Here is a 14788-nt window from a genome sequence, read left to right as displayed (position 1 = left end):
ATTATTATAAATATCAGGGAATAGGCTTGCCTATGGAACACATTGAGGAAAACCCAGCTCAGTGGCTGTTGTCAAAATTATGCCTACATTTGTTGTGGGTACATTTGTGCAGAGAGTTCATGTGCCCAACACATCCATCATCACAGACCCTGATGTACTTCATGCTTATCTGTTTGATAATTCTTCTGACTTGAGCACCTGTGTGTTCATAGATGATGAAACAGTTTGTCTGTGCTGGTGCTGCCCATGGAATATCCAACAACTTCAGACAACACAAAGTATTCATAGCAGCGTTCACACCTGCTCACGACCCCTTAAAACTGTTTGCAGAGATGGATCAATTACAAGAACGCGTTTTATATCGAGATATCAATAGCATTATTTTTGTCAGCCACCCCCTTCACGATGTGAACCGCCAACAGGCAATTATCTAGGGGATCTAACTTCTGAGATAGCTTGTGAAGAATATGTTGTGGAGCTTGTGAAGAATATGTTGTGGAGTATGTATCCGCTGGCCCCAAAACATATGCCTATCGCACATCTCTAGGAGCCTTCAGCATGAAAGTAGAAGCTATAATGTTACATTTTAACAACATGGCTACAATACATTTTGACAGTTTAAAAGAGCTGATACAATCCTTTGAACAACAAGATGCGTGTAACACTCCACAGTTTATCGTCGTTACACACGATATAGGGTGCAATAAAAATCTGCGGGATATTAGCACCGTCACTCTTCAAAAGACGCTTAGTGTTGTGTTTGATAAAAGAACACCGGTACCAGGTGGGTTGACACATGCCTATGGCTATTAATTTTTTTAATGTTAATCTTTACCAGCCCCTTCACTATGCCACAGTGCACCTGTCATATCTGGACCTCTAAAGCATCTACGCCGCATAAGTGACATGTTCTCCTACCTGTTTGCCTGAGCGCTGGATATTTGAATCTGTGTGTTTATGTTTTATGTTGCCTTAAATGTATTAAGCTGTTTATCATAACTTCTTTTATATAATCAAATATTTTTACAATTCATAAAATGGTCTGACTCTTTATCATGCAGTCCTCTTTGTATGTATGATAACACACATCACTTGTTGATTTTTAAAGTTAATTTCATTCATACATATAATGCTGGGCTGTGATGGGGAAACAATTTTTAAAGGAACTGTTTTTAATCCCATAGTGTAAATTGAGAACTCTTTCATTGTTTCAAATGTTGGCTTTCTTATTTTCACAGAGGATGCTATAAATACTTAACACCCTTTTGTCAAAATATATTTATGCCAGATTTATGCAGGGCATGATCACCCCAACTCAGCATAAAGACACAACCAGGTTTTATAAAACACATGTTTTATTGACATTTAAAACATTTGATCAGATTTTAGTCACATTAAATAGCTTGAGATGTGAAACACTGCACAACGATCTTCTTGGATACAAATTTTGATGTATCAACAATTACTTCATACACAGATTGTCTTTCTCCGTTTCGATGAGCAAATATACATTAAAAAAAGTAATGGTTGACAAAAAAATCACATAGCTCCCTGTCAGTCAGCCACTGGCCTCTAACGAGGCAAAAACCTGGTTGCAGGTTGGCCGCCTCCACTTGCAGTGATGACCCCACCGGTGACCTTAAATCACCAAAAACCCACTTTGTGATGCTTTTGCCAGTAGCTGACCATTAGCCGATGGCTGATGTTGACGCATATGTTTGCGATGCATAAAAGATTGCTAATGTTCTCTTTTGTATAATACTGGGGGTGCTTCCAGATAACATAACAGCCTTGGGCATATATAACTCCCACATGCTGTTTAAGTAAATCCAGCAATAATCGTTTTACACACCCAAAAGCGGGTTTCACATTAAATTGACCGCTATCAAGCAGGTGTTCATTTTTTATTTCCTGTAAATAAGCGCAAATACATATGAAAACATCTACAGTCTTAATCCTTGTAGGTCAGTTAATGGGGTTCCATGCACATTGCTCTATCATACTGTCTTTGATAACTTTATCTCCCCACTTGCGAACTGTTTTCTCAATAATGCTTCTAACATACATCGGACAACCCCATCTTAATTGCTTCCTTTTCAAAAGGGGGTTATTCGCCATTTGTATAGGCCACAATGAGCCTCATTCCGAGTTTGGCTGCCTCCAAAACCGGGTCCGGTCTGGTGGAATGGGGACTTACCGGGACATTCCGACCTAGGCGGACCCGGTAAATCCCCATTCCAAATGCCATTCCCTATTCCAATTTGAGCCCCCATAGGGCTCAATGGGAAGGGGTGTAAGAGGATTCAATTCAGCACTACAGCCAAGTCAACGCCTAGTCTAGAATACTGAATGAAAACCCTTATTGATATATCTTTATGTCCAGTTCATGCGTTCTAGATGACTACCCCTATATAACACCCCTCTCTTGGAATCCTCCTGACCCCACTGAGCCAAGAAGTAGTTCTGTTTTGCAAGTTAAAAGGTTTAATTGATAGTTTCAACAATAGGTATATATATCACACTTTAGAATAAATTAATAATTGAATAGCACACTTAATCTGATATGATAAAGATTAACAACGGAGAATCTGGCACTAGCACACTTCTTGATAATCACTAAGGAGTTGACATGAAATGGATAAGATAGCATCAATACTTTTATGGTTTCAAATGGATGCAATGTGGAATGAAATGCAGTACAGAAAATAACTTGATAGGATTTCAGCAAAAGACAATGTAATCACTTTCTTGGACAATTCACCCCCCCCTTTTATGCTATGCAAGGAAATGGAAGGAAGGCACACAGTTCTCAGAAATGCAATCAAATGTGATTCAGTTCACCCAGCAACTTAGACTACAGACGTTGAAAACACAGGCCCAAATGCTTTGAAATGTGCTGGCAATGTAGAAAAAAAATATGCTAAAATGCTTTTAATTCCCTCTAGGAGGTTCAGGGTGAGTGAAATCAAGTTAATATTAGTCCAGGCTCACTTTAGCAAGGATCTAGGAGTAATTGGTAGGTTAAACGAATTTTTGGCAAATGAAAGCAAGAAGCTTCTGTTTTCACACTTGGAGAAATTTGCAAATCGCGGCAAAATTTGCGAGTGCGTTTTTCACGATTACGGCAAAACTATAGGGGGTAGGTTCTAGGTTCGGAGGAAAGCCACGATTCTAAGCTTTCTGGGGAAAGTTACTGCAAGTCTCTAGGACAAACGGTCACGGAGATATGAGCGATTAAATAAAGGTCGTTTTTCAGATTTGAAATTTTAAAGTTCAAAAAGACAAGTGCAGCTTGCAACTAGAAAATGACAAGTGACAGCTTTACAAATGACAGGTGACAGTTAGGAGACAGTTCTACTTAGATTAAAATAGATTGAATTATATTATTTTAACTTAGAGATTGGTTCTGCACAGTTCTACTAGGTACTCACAATATATTTTAACATATGCCTCGCCACGGATCTGGTCAGGTTTTAGACTGGACTCTGGTCTCTGCACTTCACAGTGATCTGGGTCAGCTCTCTCTGGTTCTGCTAACAGGTCAGCTCTACTCTACTGGTCTGGTCTGGGTCTCTGAAGGTTGATGGAGGTAAAGTATGGATTTTCCCGGAAGAGCTTCCAGCTGCAAATGGATTTGAAGGTCTCTATCTGTCCTGTCTGTCTGCTTTTATCTGTTTTTTTAAAATGGGTGTGTGTGCAGCATCACTCGGCTCTACCCCTCTCCACTTGTCATTGGCCAAGCTTTCATTTCTCCCCTGATTGGGGGAGCTAAGTTGTGTCAGAGTGATCTCATTTTACAGCCTGCAGAAAGTCCACTCCTCCTGTCAACTTGCACACAAATCTAGATTTGAACCAAATACATATTTGCAGAGGTACATATTGTTTTAAAATCATATGCACCCCTCACATATCACAGGAGGTATCCCCTGTTCAAACTCTGCTCTTCCTGGGGGCTTGCATTCAGAAATGGCAATATTTGCACTTTTTAACTGGTTTCGCAATTTCGGACATTAACCCAAATTTACACACATGTGCGCAAGGAGTATGGACATTAGTTGATGAAGTGTCAGATTTTTCACATGCACACATTTTGAGTAATATCCTCTTTTCCGCTAAAACCCCCCTGAACATACCACCGGGTCCTAGCACGTCTTAAAATGTGGGCAGAAAAATCACAAGAATTATGGTGTCATTTAAATAATTTTCACAAGTCCGTACTATGACTTATTCATCTTTTTAGAGTTATGTTCTGGCCCCAAAGGGGTGTGGTTTCCCCCCAGCACAAGGTTGAATTTCTGGTTTTTCCAGTTCTGCCAAGCTAGCTTGCTCTCACAGGCAGTGCTCCTCCCCTTTACTTCCAGGAGGAAGCTACATTTACGACATCTGCAATAAACCATCTGCCTGGGTGAATGGGGTTGCATTGTTCAGAGCTCCTGTATTCTGTGGGGGCTCCCCTTAATTCAATTATCAGAGAGATGGCATATCCTTAGTGTGGCCAGCAAAAGGCAGATAGGCCTGGGAACACAGCTGTGACTCAAGTTTCACTCCTGATGGGGGGTAGTTGCCAGGCAAAATTGGAATCTCTTTAAGCCAGTTTTTAGCTACATGTCATTTCTGTTCCCCAGTTTAAGTCAAGACATTTTTTTACATATGCAGCTAGGATGCTGATTCTAAGTTCAAAACTATGACATTTAAACAATTGCAACCTATGTGACACTCAGAAATAGGTCACATTTAGATTTTTAGTGTCCAAAATTTACTTAAACTGCTGAAATCCACAGCTCAGCCAGTCTTGTTATAAACCTTCAAGTCACTTCAGAATATAACTTTACATTGGATCCACCTCTCAGTAAGTCTTTCTTTGGCTTGCTTTGGGTTCATTTATTCAGTTTTCTACAAAAAAGTAAAATCTGGTGTTGTTTTAAAACACAGGCTTTCTGATAGTGGTGAGTACTGGTACTGCACCCCTTTTTGGGATTTAAGAAAATGAATTCCCAACAGTTATGGGTTTGCTTTTGGCAATCAGCATTGCCATTCCCAATGGTTTCAGACTACTGTGTGGGTAGTCCAATGGTGGTTTTAGGCAGTGTCCTTCTGTGCCCATAACATCGGCAAAAATGAGTGGCAGCCTATTCTTCATGCATTTCCCTGTGCATTTTCTGGGAAGCTCTGGCCATCATGATGTTTTCCATGTCAATACTGCACAGTTTTGAGGTAGGGCTCGGATGCGTGGATAAAAACATCCCACAGGGGGAAGGCGCTAATAATGGGCCCGCTAATTGCAGGCCCGTTATTAGCTCCAAGGTCCGTTAACGGGTCCTGTAAAGAATGTGTGGTCAGACCACACGTCCTTTGCGGTTCTCGCTAAGGGACCTTGGAATTGGGCGGTAAGGGATTACTGCCACCAGTCTCCTTACTGGTGCCCGGTATCCCTTACCGCCCAACTCGGAATGAGTCCCATTGTTTTAGACATGCATCGTTCCATCCCTAGACCGACCATTAGCTGTGTCAGCACCTGTATTAAACACATCATTTCAACAATGCGTTTAGCGCTCAGCATGTGGCATATTTTACATAGCAAATTATCTGTATAAGCTTTTTCCAAACATTCATGAGCATCCTGTCGGAGTCATCAATTGTGTGCCCTGAGCACCACCTCTGAAAGCTTTGTTTTAAACACATTTTCACAACAATGGCAGTAAAACTCTAGACTGTCAGAACATTGACCCAGGTCAGAGCCATAATAACCGTATCATTTTTAAGGCTATCGATTTCCATTAGCAAAACACAGGCCTTACACAAGATATTTTCAGAATCACAGAGTTTTCCAGTAGGTTTGAACAGCAAACACAGTAAATATCGATAGTCTCTGTATCAGCCTAATTCTGCTCAGCACCATCCACTTTGTTTAGAGGCTGTAGATAAAACAAATATGCATACTTTTAATTATATCTTGTTCTTCGGTCCTATAAAATACATATGCATAAAATATACTCATCAGATAACAGGACGTCTGATAGTCAAGGTGCTTGGCCCCCCTTCTTTGCTGCTATCACAATGGAGCATAATCATTGTCTGGTGTCATGGCCGCATCTGCCTGCAAAACAATAGAATCATATTCACTGTCCTCAGAACCCCCATCTGTTGCAGATGGTTGCTACAAAACCATGGGCCTCATTACGACCCAGACGGTAAGGGGTTAACGGCGCCGTAAAAGGTGTCGGCACTGTTAAACCCTTACCGCCTAATTACGAGGTCCCTTTGCGGGTCCCGACCTTAACGGCTGGTTTTACCAGCCGTTAAGGAAGGAGCACACAAAGGGACGTTCGAGGTAATTACGGTACCGCAATTTGTGGTACCGTAATTACCGCCTTCCCCATTCCCATTCAGCCCTATTGGAGCAAAAATAGGAATGGGGAAGGGCCAATGGTGAATGGGGAATTACCTCCCCGCCAACCTTGGAATGGGGCGGTAATTCCGCCGTTCACCATGGCGGAGTTGATAAAATACCGGCGTCAACCATGGCGCTAATAGCTCCATGGTTAACGCCAGGGTCGTAATGAGGCCCCATGTCATCGCCATTCCAGGTCAGCATTGGCACATGCTCCTTAATGGTAATCTCCAACAGACTCCCCCATAACCATAACAGTAAACTCTGGTTCGGTGCCGATAGAGAGTGTGGATATATTCTTGCAGAGCTCACCGGTCTCGCAATCCGCAAACAAGTGTCAGGCAATCTCCAGATCATCCAAACAATACGGGCTATAACTATCCTTGGGCCCCCCTGGGCTTCCTGGGGGTGTTTTCCCCTCGTCATAACTGTAGCTGTTCATAATAGATGTTTCCTGAATAGCCCCTGTAAAGCTTAAAAAGTGCTGTGCTTTCCAAACCACGCACAAAAGTTATGTATATCCGGGTTGTAAAGTCCACCCCCGACAACATCACAGCTGGCCCTTTCAATCAAAATTGATATCAAACATTCTTGAAACTCAAACTACATCCATTTTATATCAAATGTATTAAATATTGTATCAAATACATCCCAATTTATATAAAAGTAATATAACATGTATATGACTTATCAATTGTCGGCCAACTTTATATAAAAATGATAAATAAAAATAATATCAAACTTACATAACGTTTATATACAATTATTAAAGTTCATATCAAAGGTATGGGAACTTTGTATACAAATAATATGAAACTTATATAACGTTTATATGAAATTATTAATGTTTGTATCAAATGTACTCCAACTTTATATAAAATATGTTATAAATTTGTGACGCTGGCAATTGTGCCTAAACTTATATTAAATCTGTATAAAAATATTATAAAATCCTCGCATCAGAACTATATTTAAAAACAAACCCACTCCTCCATCATCAACACTTTATCACAACATAACCCTAACATTTGCAGTCTCTTCACAACTCACTTCTACACCCTCCAACAGGGAGCAGCGCACACACACGCTCCCAGACACATTTTTACATACATTTTATATTCACTTTATATCAAACTAATATCAATTATATCCTTTTTAATATCAAACTACAAAAACACTTTATATCAAGAAATATACATTTTATATCAAATAGATGTCATCTTTGATATCAATTTTATATTAAATTAATATCAATACCAAAAGGAAGGCAGAACTAAGGCCGGAAGCAGAGGGCATTCCCACCTGTCAAAAAATCAACATTGGAAAAAAGGGGACCCCATACACTACTTATGTGCAAAAGAGACAACAAAGCAGCCTTGCAAGAGGAATCCCACTAATGTTCTGTACCGTGTTAGAGGGGACATGATATAATTCCAGACCTACATCAAGTATATTTGTGTTAGTAGTGGCCCCATTTGCTGCATCATATCCTTTGCATCTTGGAAGGAGACTCTTACAGGTTGATCAGGCATACCATATAGAGAAGGAATCTGCTATTCTGGATTAACACTCCTCCCCCAAAGTTGGACCGAAGGCAGCACCATCTTCTCTACAATCATATCTCACCTCAATCTGGAATGATTTCTATGCAGAGTGTTAATAAACACACTCTAGCTGTCCACCACCCAGAATTGTGCCACTTCAGATCATAGAATGATGGCACATCTAAACAGAAAATATTTAGGAATGTGCATGATAAAAATGATATCACATTGCTGGGATACACATTTCAACTGACTACTCCAGATAATGAGCAGGTCATTGTTAGCAGCTGCAAACATTACCTGGGTGTGATGGTTTGCATTCTCTTCAAGCACATGGTCACATTCAAATAATATCAAGTATTAACTTCTATGGGTCAGACAACAAGGCATCTCTGCTTCTTAATTTGAAAACCATGATTCCATCATCTATACAAGCAAGAACCATAGAGGGTAAACCCCAGCACATTAAAAAAGATAAAAGAATGTTTATGGATACTCAAAAATGCATCCCATCTCACCTGCATCAGCACATCTCCATCTCGTGTATCTACTTTAGTCAGGAATGTCTCTCTCTGTCTCTCTGTCTCTCTGTCTCTCTGTCTCTCTCTCTCTCTCTCTCTCTCTCTCTGTCTCTCTCTTTCTCATGAAACGCATGCCAACACACAGCATTCTTCAATCAGGTTTTCCAGGTACAAAACAGAAATCCACCCACCATCCAACAGGACACCTCCTGATAATGTAGTCTAATTTGTTTCTTACTTTATTGGTGTATCAATGCAATAGCAAAGAGTTTATAACTGAAAATAAAGAGCAAAATAAGTGTACCATAAATTGCTGCTTCTGTTAACCTGTATCAGCAGGGATTGGCAACATTGTGTGAAACCATAAAAGGATGACTGCACATATCATGCCACCTATATCCAACTGTGTGTTTTGATATGTATCCATCATGAAACCTCCCCTTTCCTGGCTGTACACAATGGGCCTCATTGTGACCCTGCCAGTATCCTGGCATTAGAGCCATCAGGGTACCTGCATTTAGTGCTTACTTTTACCGGCAACAGTCTGGCAGCATTGCTGCTGGATTATGAGCGCTATTGGGACAGTGTTAATCCCCATTCATTGAGTCCCATAGGACTCCACGAGGGGATTTGCCATCATGACCACCACCGGCAATTCCGGTGGCGGTAATGATGGCTTTGTTTACCGGTGGAGGTAACCCAGGAACCCCACCGGCAAACCCGTAGTCGGGTGGTCTGGTAAAGTGCTGGTATCCACAGATACCAACACTTTTTTACCGGACCTCCCGACTTGGAAAGAGGCCCACTGTCTGGTCACAGTTTTCTGACAATGGGCATTGAAAAAAGGTTGCTTTTTTGAGATTAACAAATATTAGGAGTAAACTAGGCAACTACTCATCTAATGGATCAACTGGTGATTAAACACATCTTCATATCTAAAAGCAATTGGGTCTGGGGTCTGCATCCTCTCAACTAATCTCACAAATAAACACAGCGTTTGGTGCAATTGGTGTACCATGCCGTACTTTGCCCTGAAGATGCTAAAAAAATGTGATAGAGCACACACCTACTGCTCTGTCTATTGTATGTTGCTGTTTTCTCACCCCAAATTGTGTTTTCCTCTCTCCCTTCCTTGCTTCGAGTATCTCATCTCCCACCCCGTATTGGGATCTCTCGTTTCTGTCTCTCACTCCTCTCGTGCTTTAGGTGGGTCACCTCGCCCTCCTCCCTGTTCCAACCCTGCACCCAGTTTGATGTAGCGGTTTTCCTTGGGAGGTGGGTCTCTTCGGCTGGCACAGCTCAGCGGTCTGAACTCCCACTCGGTTCTTCGCATCGGTTTGGAGTCTCTCTGCCGGTTTTGGATGGTTCGTCGGCATGGTTGACAGCAGGGTCATTTTCCCACACTTGCCATGGTCAGGGCTTCTCCTCTGCTGATATGATATTTTTATTTCTATCGCACTCATATACAAGTGTTTTAGAGCACGACACTTCAGGAATGTTTAAGAAGACATTCTATGGCTAGGTGTCTCCTGCTCTGTGCCGCATCAGAGAGAGCAGCTTTTAACAAGCTTCATAGATCAGCAGTGTAGTATGCCTCGTGCATCAGGCCGCCTCAGGTCTCTGCCTCCTTGGAGAACGTCTCCTCTGCTGGCTGACTCCACAAGATGCCCATCACCTGTGGCTTGCTCCGTGGGACTTCCTTCAGTAGGGATTGGATCATCCGGCCTCTTTATGATTTAGACTGATCAAATATTGGACAACCTGTTGCTTCTCTGGTTCATTTAATTCTGGGATTCTAAAAGGGTCAGAGACCACACCTGCCTTTCCAAATGGCCTCATACAAAATTGCCTTGCTCAATCCCCATCTAGCCAATTAACACATGGGATTCTGTACTTGAATGAGTGTGAGAAAAAACCCTGCTTGGGGATTCCTTGCTCTCTAAGGGGGAGTCACTCCCAGTGGGATCCTGTTTGCACTGTCCCCTAGGGAATGTTAAGCATAGCAGGCTCACCTCTCTATTCACAAAGGGGTTGGCTCCCCATTGGGGAGGAGGAGCACATTCCTTGGAATTGTCACAGCATGGTACAACATTGTGCAGTTGTATAATCAGCATGATGCTATTTCAAAATGTGCACTTGGCCTCGCTTGATGCAAATGAAATTGCTTAAAAATGAGATGTTGCCAAATGGCCCACATTGTGCATGTGGTTATGCATGATGATGGACATCTCAATAAAAATCAGTCTCAACCCGTAACAAGTATGACCTAGACAGTGGCACACATTTAAAAGTTGCAAATCCACATCTTTGTACAAAACAAAAGACCAGAGGACATCAGGCCTCAAGTACTAGCTCTTAGAGAGGAGGTTAGCACATTAATCCATATCAGCCAATCACGCGGATGTTCATGCAAGAAAGACATCACACCCTGACACAACACAGGCAGTCCTATTAAACACAGCATGGTGCCCAGGACATATACTCCTAAATATTTCCAGTGAAATACATTTTAAAAATGCTGCAACATTAAAAAGTCAAACAGTAACACACATTCCAATAAAACTGTATGGTTTTGAAAGAAATGTACTAATAAAAAGTGAAACATTGTTTGAAAAGAAGGATAAAGAGCATTGGCGGCGCAGTGGCACCAATTTGCATTGTTTCCTAGCACAGATCACAATGCCTCTTATCAGGCTCGTACTTGCCTATAGGGCAGTAGGGCCATAGTCGAAACAAAAATGCATAATGCTAGTGTGGACAAGTTTTTTTGTTCAAAATGGGCACTTTTTTGGCCACTGTGGCCTAATTTACCTCTCTATGCTGCTAATGATTATGCGATGTTGCTGAATAAATATTCTTTAAAAAGCACAATTCGCATCGCATTTTAGCAAAAACTCCTCCTTGGGTACTATTCAAGCAGTGTCACAAAAGGAATGACTAGCCATTTGCAACGGTGGGCCACTTTTTCGTTGGGGCCCGATACAATTTTATGGCCCAGTGCGACCCTGGCTCTTATGAGAAAAGACAGATCCACTGGTCTAGCAAGCCATGAGGCTAACAGCAGCACCATGCATTCATAATCCTTGACTTCATGTTGCCACTTTCTGTTTATTTCTGCTTTTTTACCGTTTGATATGGGGATTAAGAAAAGTAACAGAAAAATAAGCAAGGGAAATGAAACAATTGGCCTGGAGGAGGTGAGACTAGAAAGGAGCACTCATGGCTACTCCCTTTCAGAGCTGAGCAGGCATACAGCTTTGCTCTTAGTGTCGTTGCAAAGAGTCTACTGTACATGGAAGCATTCATGACAGAGGGAGGACAGTCACCAGCACCTTTTGCATCAAGTTCCCCACCATTAAGAACGTTGAAAGGCACCGTCCTATCAGCTATCAGATAAAAAGCAATACATTTCCCAGAAGCTCGTCCTCGTAAAGGAGCGTCACGTGCCAGCTGATATCACACACATGTTGATGACCATCTATGTACAAGGCATATGGTTATATTACAAATATAAAAATCAAGATTAAAACAATAAAACGAGGGATGTCTGAACTGTACAAAACCAGCTTTCCTTCAGGTATATATGCCATTTCAGCAAATTTTGAATAGAGACATATCAATTTGAAAACCTGTATCTACCAACTTTTAAGCCTTTTGTTTCAGAAAATAATTTACAACCATTTTGCATCAGCCTTTGTCTTCACCATCACAAGCTGTGATGTGATGCTAGATTACAGGAATACAACACTCATGCTGCCTGGCACTCCCCCCTCGCCCCCCCACCATGCATTATATATGAGGGCTTGCAGAAAGCATAAACAACAGTTTGCTTTTCTCAAACCTCATACATCAAAGTGGCGTTGAACACCTGTTGTTCCCATGAGTCAACTGAAGATCAATGCCACACAACCAACTTTTCCTCATCTACAATGCTTTGCAAGAAGAACACACATTTGACAACATCTTGCATCTTCGTTATTTTGAAACTCCGACTGAAATGTTTCACGTTAAGTTTGCATATGGCAGAGTCGCAGAGTCGCATGTTGAGCTAGAGGATTTGAAATCGAGTATTTATTTATTTAATATTTTTTTTTTATAACGCACCTGGTACCATGCCTGAGTTCAGTTTCTAAGCGTGGATCCGGGATTTGAACCTCTGTTGCTCTCTGTGGTTGTGCTGCCAAGGGCAGCGTGTTGCCCCTGTCTATCCTCAGTTCACGGAGTACTTTGAGTAGTTCTATTACAATTGCATGGCTGTGGTCAAGGCAAAGAAGGTTGTTTGGCAATCAGTACCTCATGTGACTAGTTTGATGAGGCCCTAACTATTAAGGGGTCATTGCACATTAAATGAGGTGGTTGACAATGAACAGGACAGAGCACATGGTAAAAAAAAAAAACATTCATCTAAGTCCTCACAGAAGGGAACGAGGTAGAAAAGATGGATTACTATGAAACATTTCATATAATGATGACAGAATGTTTGTTTGTTTATTTATTTTTATAGCGCACCAAACCCAGAGGTATCTGGGCGCATAATGCAGGTAAGTCACAATATATTTGGTTACACACTTAAAAATAAAATAGTTGCAGACACTAAATACATATTTTACAGCAAGGTGTATATCAGTTTACAGGTTGAGCAGAAATATACAACAGGACAAGAGGGACCAACCAGTGTCCGTCACATATATTCAGTTGCATATGCTTGTTTGTAGCAATAGCATCATATCTTGGTTATATATCAACCTCCAAAGCCCCCCTGTAAATCCCCACAGTCTGAACCGCCGGATTCAAGTGGATGTGAAAGGCCCACTAACGATTTGCAATGTCAGAATCTCTCTCAGAGTTTCGGATGAGTTCGGGGAGTCTGTATAGGAATGTGTGCTTCATGAGAGAATCCGTCTGCCAGCTTAATAGGATGTTCTCGTTTGAGGTCGAGGGAGTTCTTAGGCGCTATGCCAGTTCAAGAGTCTATATAAAGAACCTGCTACTTCTTGTTTGCTTAGAGGGATGAGTTGGTGACAGGAGCAGGGTCATGACCCTGTCAGGTGTGGGAAACTCTTCTCTCCCTTGGGAAGGAGACTCACCTGAACAAAAAACTGAGCCAGCCATGCCTCCGATTTCGGAAATAGGCCCCCTTGTGCCACACATATTACATTGACAACTATCTAAAGATTAGAGAGTAGGGGTTTATAATCTCTGAATAGTAATTTGGGGTCTAAGGATGCCAGGGTCTGCGCTAGGGTGCAAAACATTGCATCTAGACAAGAGAGAGAGGGGCGCAAAAACTGGTCATAAATTTGAAAATCTTCATCTTTTTGGATGAAAGAAATCATCTTCACCCTTTCTATAGTGAAAGGACACCAGTTTATGTATATAAGTAGTTACATTGTATTCACACTAGACATACGTTCATCTGCTCGCCTAAATGACAGACGGGGCGGATGAGGGCTTGTTTTCTTACTTTAGTATATGTAAACCTCGTGTATGGATCTATAAATAAAATATGGACTTTAGCGTTCGTCCCTGGTTGTTCTTAATCTGGAGAATATCATTATTCAGTATGGTATACTGAACCCACTTACCAAGAAGCTTTATGTTGTGCCATTTGTTCTAGTACCTATGTCAGCAGCAAAAATGTGCTGCAAAATGGGCGCTTTAAATAATAACGTGATTACGTTGCTATGACGTCATTACGTATGACATACGTAACATCATATATGTAAACAAAGCAGACAAAAATGAAGTTAGATCGTTATTAGGGGTTCCCCCTCTAAGTTAGCTATTGTTAGCTTCAGGTAGGTGAATGTGGCTGTTTTGGCTTTGCATTGGGGGCTTGTTGGGGGCTTTCTGGCCACGACTTCCGCATAAGCCTACTTTGTGGGAAACATTCTATGAATGCGTGCAGCATGCAGATTTCCTTTTGCGTCCAGGCTCACATAGAGTCGATCTTGTCGCGCAGGCTTTGCGGGATGTCTGCATAGGTTTTCATGAATCGTTACGTGTTCAAAAAAATTTAAATTTCCCAATTCTAGATTGAGTCTAAGTTTTAGTGCAATTTAAGCTTCAGTTCAGTTTGCTTTGTATTGTGTTGATGGCTATAACCCTTGCATAGAAAAAACAGGAAATATAAAAACATGCATACATAAAAATCCTTTATCAACATGTATCCATAAACTATTTTACTAAAACATGTGCAAAATGTGCAGGGAGAGCCATTTATCATTAATCACATTTAAATGCGTGCTCCTTCCTCTGGAATAGACTCTCCCTGTGCCTTGAGCATGATCTTCTCAAATTCCAGAAGCTCCTTAAGACCTTCCTCTTGTCCT

General features: G+C 41.4%; 1 protein-coding gene across 1 annotated transcript in view; it reads right to left on the bottom strand.

The window, feature by feature from the left end:
- AGBL1 (AGBL carboxypeptidase 1) overlaps positions 1-14788 on the bottom strand; it is a 3520373-nt gene that overhangs the window by 1047090 nt on the left and 2458495 nt on the right. The gene's annotated exons all lie outside the window — the stretch shown is intronic.

The sequence above is a fragment of the Ambystoma mexicanum genome, chromosome 11 (genome assembly GCF_040938575.1).
Source record: "Ambystoma mexicanum isolate Mex_15411 chromosome 11, UKY_AmexF1_1, whole genome shotgun sequence".
Lineage (NCBI taxonomy): Eukaryota > Metazoa > Chordata > Amphibia > Caudata > Ambystomatidae > Ambystoma > Ambystoma mexicanum.
Note: the sequence above shows the minus strand (reverse complement) of the source record. Positions and strands in the feature narration are given on the sequence as shown.